The sequence below is a fragment of the Lactuca virosa genome, chromosome 7 (assembly GCF_052849685.1).
Source record: "Lactuca virosa cultivar CGN04683 chromosome 7, Lactuca_virosa_CGN04683_v6, whole genome shotgun sequence".
Taxonomy (NCBI): domain Eukaryota; kingdom Viridiplantae; phylum Streptophyta; class Magnoliopsida; order Asterales; family Asteraceae; genus Lactuca; species Lactuca virosa.
The window spans coordinates 196,757,568-196,768,652 of NC_136432.1; the positions used below are offsets into that span (position 1 = coordinate 196,757,568).

At 35.8% G+C, this 11,085-nt stretch overlaps 1 pseudogene; it reads right to left on the bottom strand.

The window, feature by feature from the left end:
- Positions 1–8,131: 8,131 nt before the first annotated feature.
- Positions 8,132–9,138, bottom strand: LOC145126011 (2S seed storage protein pseudogene; annotated as a pseudogene).
- Between the last annotated feature and the right edge of the window lie 1,947 nt (positions 9,139–11,085).

Sequence of the window (11,085 nt, forward strand, 5' to 3'; positions counted from 1 at the left end):
CTTAGCCCAACCTAAATGAACTTGGCCCATCACACACATATATCTTAGAGTCCATATTTAATTAGTTCCTTTTGATCACTTAATTAATTATAAATTAATTCTTGATCAATACTAATTAAATATTATGAATATATATTAATATATTAGAACTTATAATATATTAATATAAATCACTAGTATCCTTTTTCCTCATCTTGTCTATCTAATTGTCCCGACGCCATGCAACCCAAATGGACCATGCCGGGTCGGGTCAAGTCTCACCAATTATAGTTATGGACTTAGACATTAATCCAACAACAGTATGGTTATACTATGGTAATAGGTGGTGGAGTTTGTGGCAGTGATCCGATGGTTGGAGTTTATCTACCGAGTCGACATCTGCAAGGTGAGTTATCCTCACTATATCGATAGGGCCTAAGGCACCAAGGCCGACCCTTTAGTTGTTATTGTTATGGTATGCTACATGTGGTTATGACCTGTTAGATCGGAATCAGGATAGATAGTATGTTATGCTCTTATGATCCGTAGGGATTGATATGTTAGTGACATGCTAGGTCGGTGCTCTAGTTATGAGAGATTGCTATGATTGGTGATCAGTGAGATAGATATGTTTGATGTTTGTATATGCCAGTATATGTTAGTTATGTGCACATGGTTATTTGCTTGTTGCTTTGGTTGAGGCGGTCCTGCTTTGTGCTGAAGGCCAACATACCCTATGAGCGGTCCGGGGAGACTGTAGGCCCACGTGGCGGTCCAGTTATGCCGAAGGCTCGGGACAGATTCAGATAGACTGTAGGCCCTGCAGGGCGGTCCAGTCAGGCCGATGACCCAGTATGCATGTTGTTGATTGTCTGTTACTGATATGGTATTATCGGTGTGGTATTGGTATTTTGGGGGTAGCTCACTAAGCCCTCGGGCTTACAGTTTTCAGTTTATTGTTTCAGGTACTTCAGGAGATCATGGCAATGCAAAGGCGTGACCGTACCGCTCGTCATCCTTATGATCTGGTTATTGGGACACTCTGATGAATAATGATTGAAAACATTTTTGTAAACAAATATTATCTGGTTTTATTTGTGGTTGAAAAAGTTTAAATTTGGCGTAAAATTTTTGGATGTTACACATATCTTCCAAAAACTATTTAGAGGAAAGGGAATGATTTGTCTACCAAAATGGTTGGAATAATAACTATAGTTTAGGACATAAAGTTGTTTTGTTTTTCTATTACATGAAACATATATTCTTCTACATAAACAGATACAGTGAACTAGCTGAAGTTGATGAAAAACTAGATCATAAAAGATTTGTTAGATAAATTGCAGATAGATTTGGCTTGATAACATACAAAATGTTATAAATAAAGTTTTCTCTAAGCCATTCAGCTCAATGGTGAAGGCTTAGTTGGGTTGGCATGCATTAGAAAATGCAGTCATGGTAATCCCAACGACACCCATAACCATGTATATTATGTGGTTATTTTAGTTTCAAGTTGAAAGATATGGTAATCCATTCTTACTCAACTCATTAGACACCTAATTTATCACCTAGTGACATGAGATTATGTGGTTATCATCTACTTAAAGCAAACATGGTAAGATGAGTTTTCCATGGCTATTTCCATTTTCCAATGATGAGGGTATTTACGTCTTTTTGACAATCTTGTAGGATGTTGCTGTTTTTTGGAATCAACAACCATTAGCTGCAAGGGACATCCAAAGTTATGATTGACATATCAAATGCTGCAAAAGAGTTGATTAATCAAGAAGTGTCTCCTAAGACTGCGACTTAGAAACACATGTTTTTTAGTGGAATAATACTTTTTTTGTCCAGAAGAAGCTTTTGTGTTTCCAGGATGATGATAGAACTTAGCAACCTAAAATTGGCAAACCTCAAAAGAATAGAATCTTCAACTCCATCCCAAAGAATAACAATGAAATCCATAAAAAATTTACCTTCTATGCTCTTTGATATTCTTATATATGCTGTGTATATAAGGAAGAAAACGCCAGCCAACATAATAGCTACTTTAGACCCTGGACTAGAAAGCCCTGAAATTGAGAACCACAAGTTAAAATTACCATCATACCCCTCTAACCATAGGCCAAAATAAAAATGTTATACCCCGTGTACCCCATGAAAAATCACAATATTACCTTTTTGACAACTTTCAAAGTTCAATGTTACAAATTTACCTGCACATGGGTCAAGTTTTGTTTTTGATGAAGGTATTTACATCATTTTGCAATTTTCATGGGACAGAGAAAAATGTGTTCAAAAACTTCATTCCTTACAAATCCAAGGAATCATTTTTTGGTCAACTACAACAAGTTATTTTGAATCATTATGAAGGTTAACGTATAAAACTACCTTTACAATTAAAAACCACACCTAATAATGATTAGATTGATCAATAATCAATTTTTAATCATACTTGGAATGTCAAATTGGTATCCCAAACACTCTAACTAAAAAAGGAACAAAAATTAGACAAAAACGAAAAAGTTTACAAAATATCTTTGAGATTATCTTCCAAGTTGGACAACCTTAATAACAAAGTATTGTCAAAATATGGTTAAAATATAAATACCCATTCCTAAGTCTCAGTCTCAAGGGATACTTCCACATGGTAATAAATGAGATTATATCAAATCCTATTGAGCCTTTTATTGAATAAATTATGTAGATTTTTCTACATTTACAAAGTACAGTTGACATATTAGATTATTAAGCATGTATTTGGTTGTGATGCAGGACCCCTGGTTACAAATGGTGCAAGTTTGGTTCCTCTTGTTAACATAGACGTTTGTGAGCATGCATACTATTTACAGGTATCTGTATCTTAGGTAGTGAATAATACTATTTACATGTATGTTCCACTTAAATGATCAATTGATCATATAGTTAAATGTCTGAATGTATTAATTACATGATGCAGATACCTTGTAAAGAAGCATACATAGATGGCGTCAAAGAGATAATTAGCAATCGATGTCATACCTAGGGTACCAAAGTAGGGAAACAACTCTAGGTTTTAGAAATTAACTTGTTGATAAAGAAGAAGGCCTTTCATATGGCTATGATTCAAGGTGATTCGTACAAGTAATGCTCAAATATGAGATGGATGATGATTGAAAAAGAAAAGAAGGGGGAAATTATACCTAAAGTAATATTTTGTGCATATGAACTAAACGTAACCTAATATACGACTAAAGCAAATAAAATCAAGAGATTTACATGAATCAGAAAGTTGACGAAGACTAATTTTAGATTTGCTTGATTTTATGGTCGGTATGGCGGTTACCGGAATTGGAAGATGCAATGGTGAGTGATGTCGTCATTTGTTTGAACGAAGAGGATGGAATTAGGTTAACAAAGAGCAGTCAATAGTCTCATCACCAATGGAGCGCTCAACCTCCTCCCACCAGTCTCGTTCCCTGTCCTTCAGAAGACAGGAAGCAAGTCTGACCTTTTCCTCCTCGGTGCAACTGTTGGTGCGGAAAGCGTTAGCAACATCCGCTAACCACTACCTGCTCACAATAGGGTCCTTCTCCCCATAGTAGTCCGGAGCCCCATACTCTCGGAACTCCCTGAAGGTCAAAGAACACGCTCCTACCAAGGCCACCATCTCAGATCGAAAGGAGCTCAAACGCTTATCCGAAATCTCCAGAATGCCCTACTTGACCGCACCAAAGATCATAGGAGTCTTCTCAAGAATGCAATGCGTAATCTCAGAGGAAATGAACTCCCTTGTCTGGTCATCCAACTGCCCGGCTCCAGAACCTGACACCAAGCCCTCCCCAGCACCAGAACTGCCAACCGTCCTGCCTCGCAGAGTCACCATACTGAAAATAGACCATATAAACCATTAGAATACACATCAATATATATATATATATATATATATATATATATATATATATATATATATATATATATATATATATATATATATCAAGGGGTCTCATACTCTACAAGCTTCCTGGTTCCATCACAACTTTCCTTGTCTCGGGTACGGATCTTCTGCTTCCAGTAGTACGGGCCCATACTACCTTCCACATCTATCCGTACTTTCCTGAAGGATTGCCTTGAATCTGCCAAGTCACTTTATAACTAAACAACTATCCCTCATGAAGATAAGGATCCCAACACTAAATCTATTCCTAGGTTTTCCTAGGGTAAACTACACACCACTCTCCTCCATCAGATGCAGAAGGAACTCCCGCTAACTTCCTCTAACTAGCTCATGAATAAATTACATATCACCAAAACCAGATAATTCTTCGAATGAGAGGTCTCGTACTACAATGGTTGGACTCAAACAAGAGTTGCGCAATAGAGTTAAAACCTAACCTTCTAAAATTATCTAGTCTCAGTAATATGTAACTTAGCATATTCACTTACTAGTTAGATGAAACTAGTTAGGACTCCTAAAAAGCACAAAGCAAGCAGCATTCGAGACTAGGGATTTTGGAGTTAAGGTCTTACTAGCCATGCTAAACTATAAAGTTGGAAACTTTATGGTAAAGAATATCTTTTGTTGCCTAGATCTGAAATTTGGACGTAAGTGCTTAAGGGATTAAACACTTAATAAGAGGGATGGGGAGCAGCTGCGTACGCTGGGTGTACCGAGGGGTACGCTACACGTGCGAGGTCAGCTCCCCGATCTTCGGTTAACGGCGGAGTACACCCCATGTACTGACAGAGTCAACCCGGTTGACTCAGTTGACTTTGAACTTGATTTTGACTAGGATTTGACCTAGGGGTATTTAAGGTATTTGAACTGTAGTCTTAGTTCTGGTTATCGTTATTCATAAAAGTGACCAGTAGTGTGGGTTTCAGAGCAGCGTGTCATTTCATCTTTTCGTCTGTCTGTAAGGTGAGTCCTCTTACCATCTTAAGTGGGCTGAAGGCACCAATGCCTACCCACTATATTGTATGAGTAAAATTATATGTTGTCGTATGATTTTGTATGATGTGATTGTATGATATATGTATTGAGCTAGTCCGGGCTCGTAGTCATTATGGACCTGGGGTTGATTCAGACCCAACACAACTACTTGCTGTTATTTTGGGTTGATACGGACCTGGAGTCGATACAGACCTGACACAACCACATGCTGTTATATTATATGTATGCTGTATATTGTATTTTGGGAAGCTCACTAAGATTTATGCTAACAGTTTATGTTTATGGTTTTAGGTACATCCAATTCGAAAAGGAAGGGCCCGACGTAATGGACAACATCCTCCCTATATGATTTTCGTACTTGATATGATTGTACTTTGATGTTTTGGAATACTGTGATGATTAATGGTTTTTGGTACAATTAATGAATGAAATTAATATATATATATATATATATATATATATATATATATATATATATATATATATGAAATAAAGAGTTAAATAATTTATATTATTTATGTTTCAATCATATGCTTCAAGTCTCTGAGTTGCCATAGAGTATCAAGCTAATAACTGTTTCAATCATATGCTTCAAGTCTTTGAGGTTTCATAGAGTATCAAGCTAATAACCGGTTGTTTGAATGTCTAGTACTATTGCTAGCACCTAATGGCCATTGTAAAACCCAAAAACCAAATAAATATTATGACAAATAATTTTGAAGAGAGATTTAATGAATCTAATCGTAGGTTATATTGGAGACAAGAATGAAGAATATGGCCAAGGAAAGAGGACAAATGTGAGGGGTAGTTTCGGTACTAAATTTGATGGAAAAATTATTATGCTTCGAAGAAAATGTTTGAAAAAGTAAAGTTTCTTAATGAAAAGGGTTTGAAAATCGAGTTTGATAACTGAAAAGCTGATGAAGTTGATTTTTTATTTTATTTTTTTGATATTTTGAGTGACTATGGAAAAGTAATATCTTGATGAAATTGTGAGATAAATTTACATCAATAGTAATATTTTTTTCTTATCGTATTAACTCATAAAAAACGAATTAATTCATACATTAAAATGCTCGTTGTTTCTTTTTTATTTAAAAATTAACATATTAAAATACCATATAAATTTACAACATCAGTCGTAGATCATTGATATTTTATGAAACATGACATAATTTTTATGACATACATTGTATATCTGTCATAAAACTATTGTACGTTGTAAAACGTCTATCAAAAAAGTTTTTTATTTATTTTTAAATAGTGTTGTTGCTAAAATGACCAAGTTTTTTCGTGTGATGGTTCACTGAATAAATGCATATGATTGAATAAACACATAGGATTGAAGCAATAGTTATCATTACTTGCATGTGGTTGTGTTCAATGTTTTTTCTATGCATTGCACGATTTGAAAATTTGATTTGAAAAATTAAATCATGTTAATACGTAAAAGATGACATGCAAATAAGTTTTGAATAAAATAAAATTTTAAAATGTTTTTAAAGTGTTAAAATTAATTTGTCAAAAGAATGTTAAACTAAACAAGAAACAAACCTCTTTTTTCAATGTAAATCATATGCTACTCATTTGAAATACAGATTTACTCTAATAGCTTTTTGATGTGCTAAAATGCATTAGCTAAACACGTCGGTTGAACATTAAAATGAACTGATGTTCAAGTTACTTGAGAGTCTTTGTCCGGATGACAAAGTGGTATAAATGAATGATTTAGTATCTTAATTTGTGATTTGTTGCATATCCATCACAAAAAGAGATAAGTATAGAGATATTAAACATGCCAAATAATCCCAAAAAGATCTAAAAGTTCCATAAATATTGGAATTGATAAATGGTTTTACCAACCTAAATATCTTCTCATTGTGACTGCGCGACATATCTCTTCACAAAGTGAAATAAGAATCTTAGTATTTGATAAAGTAATTTTGGATAATTAATTATACAAATGATTATTATCAACTCACTAATAAATATTATTTTTATAGATGTCTTAAAACGCGTAATCACGTATTCTTCCGGATCAAACTTTTCACTTGTAAGTATCATGTCGAATGATAAAGTGAATGACTTGAATTATCTTGACTGATATCGAAATTTGAGAGCTATGCTCAAGTACGATAAGAAAAGTCGATCCATTAAGTAACCTTACCATAAATCTCCTACTGATAAGGAAAATTGAGCTCAACGAAAAGAGTATCATGATATTGTCCCTGAGTCGACATTTGGTTGCATGCCTTATGCTAGCGACCATTGCTCCCAAACTTCAACGGAGCTTTGGAGAATCTTTGGGCGTATTATATATCGCTTAGGGAAATGTTCCAAGTACAAGCTAGGAAATAACGGTTTGACATAGTGAAACCTCTCATAGGTTGCAAGTTATATTGGGTTTAAGAGAATGGGGTTATGTTTGACATAGTGAAACCTTTCATAGGTTGCAAGTTATATTGGGTTTAAGAGAATGGGGTTAAGTGGCTTTACCTTCTAGAGAGCCCAGTACATAGTCTAATGGCATGGGTACTCCAAGAAAAGGTATAAATTCCATTGTTTTAGGGATTGGTATTTTCCATTGTCCTTATGAAAGATGAGGGGAATCTACTTGAGTCCCCCTAAAGCAGGGTATTCTTCCTATTTTCCCTCTTCCTCCAGCTATATATCAACAGGATAGACATTTTCCCTCTTCCTCCAGCTATATATCAACAGGATAGAGTTTGTCTGGCTGCCTTCTGTTTTCACTATTGCAACCAATCAAATAAACCTTCCCACCGCTTTTTTTCTAAACTCGTTGCCGAGTTAATACAATCAGTTCAATGAGTTCATTTTGAAATTTAATATGAATAATCCTACAATGGAATTTCATTGCATGCTAAGGACCTCTACCTCTGAGTTCAACATGGCCGAATATAAGTAGTCCAGCTCAGCCACAATTGAGATTGCCCAAAAGACTATATCCAAAAGTGGTAAACACCAAATAAATTAAGACGGCCAAATCCATTTTCTTTCTATAAAGCTCTACCTTATAAATTTGAAGACTCTTTCAATTTAAATATTTAACCCAATAATGGAAATTTTGTGTTATAATTAAGTTGGTTATAACTGTTCCACTATCTTCAGGGAATAAAAAACGAAGCCATCATTTTATTTATTCAAAAAAAAGATGAAAGAGCGATTACATGAGATTTATAGATACTCATCTCTCCATGAGCCTACTTATTTTTGCAACTACTCCCATCGATCTCAAAATTCAAAACCGTAAGCCTTGACTAGAGATGCGAATGACATTTATTCCTCGATCATTAATTCTCCACCTTAGAACATGGTAGATGGGATTCGGCATTGCTGTACTTCTAGTTTGCATTGGTTGGGAAGACTTTGAACAATCTGCTGCAAGTCTTGGGTCTGAGGCTGTCCACCACGTCGGCTTCGTTGTTGGCTCCCTTGTTGCTGCTGCCTCTGGGCTTGCCTGTACACCTCCTGCATGGCCTCGCACTGGCATTCTTCCTCCACGTTCTGAAGCTCACTGCAGCATTGTTCGAGACCTTGTGGCTGTTGACCTTGCCTGCTGACGCTCATCAGAAGGGTTGCATAGGAACCCATTTGTAGTTGGATGAAGTTTTGGCACTGGTTGAATTGTCGGCCTCGGATGTGCTCGCACTGCTGTTGCGAGCCACGGCGGCTGTAGGTGGTGTCCTCGGTGACAGTGGTGAAGGTGGTGATTGAGATTTTTCCGACTTGGCATTGTCTAGTTTGGAGTTTGCATTGGTTAGGAAGGTTCTGAGCCTTCTGCATCATCTGTCCGATCTGCTTGGAACCGAAGCTTCCGCCTTGTTGTCCCTGTTGTTGTTGTTGCATCTTCTGGGCTTCCCGGAATGCTTCTTTCACAGCCTCACACTGGCACTGCTCGTCGACGTATTGGAGCTCTTGGCAGCACAACTGGAGGCCGCCCTGCTGCTGACTTCGGTTGTCTTCTTCATACCGACTCTGGCCCTGCACGAGATACCTCTGGCACTGATTGAATCTTTGTCCCTGGAGCTGTTGGCTGCACTGCTGCTTCGAGAATGTGCTTTCCTCCTTGATGGTGGTGGTGATGATGGTGCTGTGGGCGGAAGCAAAGGCTACAAGGGCTGTGAAAGCAAGTGCTAGTGCTATGAGCTTTGCCATTGTGGGATGGTTGTGAATCGATGGTTGTGGTGGTGGGTATTTATGGTACATGTGGGTGCACACGTGGAGAGCTGGTTGTAATAGGTGGCGAAGTTGAATAGCTGTCGAGCAACACGTACGAGTTTTTACATCTCAAATGTAACAAGTGGAAGTGCTTTTTTGGGAGTTTTTATACTAGCTAGGTGTCTATTCTGTTTTTCGAACGCTTGTGGTACTGTAATGGCTCCAGATGGTTAGTTTAGCTTAATAATATTAGGTTTAGCTTGTCTCCACTCGTTTGTAGTCCTAGATCATTAAGATCTATAAATATAGAAATGGTTGAACGAAATTTGATATATTGGGTTTAGATACAAATCAAACTAAGCCAAAAATTAACTTGGGTTTTTTATTTTATCTAAAAGATAAAAACTAATATTTTAGAATTCTTAAAGAGATAAAACATTATGAATTAAATGAAACAAATAACTAAATTTTTAAATGACGTTGAAAACAAATAGAAAAAAAAAATATTCTTTCTAATTTTGATTTTTAGAGTTAATGGTCGAAATCTTTCTTATCTAGCTACCTCTACTTAATTAATTGCACATTAATTTGTTTCACTCATTCTCCATGTTTAGAAAACCAGACCGGACCGGCCGGTTTAACCGGGAACCGGTCCGGGTTCCGATTCTTGGAGACCAAAAAACCGTTCGTCATGTGAATCGGTAAAAAACTAGTCGAACCGTTTAAAATTAACAATAACATAATTATGTCATCGTCCGGTTTTTTCAATTTTTGAGACCGATCCGACTGATTGGACCAGTTGAACCATCAAACCGATAAACGATCTCCGTTCCGATTTTCAAAACCTTGCTCATTCTGCGGTATGTACTTATACTTGTCCTAGATAGACAACTTTTATTTTTCATATATAAATGTATCAACAAGTTAAGAATAATTTATTATTTTTCACCATCAATTTATCAAAACTTTTATCCATGGTTACATAGTTTTCTAGCATTAGGTGTGATGATGTATACATAATCTAGGCAATGTTGTGAAAAACTAGGGATGTTAATTTATGACTCAACAAAACTACACAAAACAAAATAAAATTGAAACGAAATTGAAATCTAAATTCTTGTTCGTGTCAACTGTAAAAAACATGACGTCATGTCGTATTGCGTTCGTGTTTAAAATTCGATACGAAATTAACACACGATTTAGCATGTGTTTGTTGTGTTTTTCGTATTTGTCGATATATCATTGAATATGTAACATCAAGATTTTTCCAAGTAGTATTCTTTAAAATTCCTTTGTGGTTAAATTGAAATTAGGAAGTAATTGTTAGATTAAGGTGTCTAAGCCTATAACTAAATTGGTATATTCTTGTAATTAAAACCAAATTCTTTTTTGGGTTGCCATCATAACCAAAATAAGCTAGAAATGATATATATATATATATATATATATATATATATATATATATATATATATATATATATATATATATATATATATATATGGTGGCAAATCGGGCCATCGTGTCTTGTTTTTGTATGACACGACACAGCACGACAATGTTTTATGTAACACGAACACTACACGACACGATCTCGGGTTTTTTTAACTAACACGAAAACGAACCGATTAAAAACGACAAACACGACACGGCACGACAAAGATAACATGAAATAACAATTAATGTATTTAATTAATATTTATTCATATATAACACGAAAAACACGACAAAAAATGTTAAATCGTGTCAATTTCGTGTCAAAATTTGAACACGAACACGACACGACATCGTGTTTTTTACACTTGACACCAACACGAATTCGAATTTCAGTTTCGTCTCAATTTCGTTTCGTGTCGTGTATTTTTGTCGTGTCGTGTAGGGGTGTTCGTTTGGATGGATCGGTTTGATCTGATCCAACCAAGTGAATCCAAATTGATTTCGGTTTTCAAAATATGGATCTCAATAGTCCAAACTAAATTCAAATCCGATCCGATCCTAC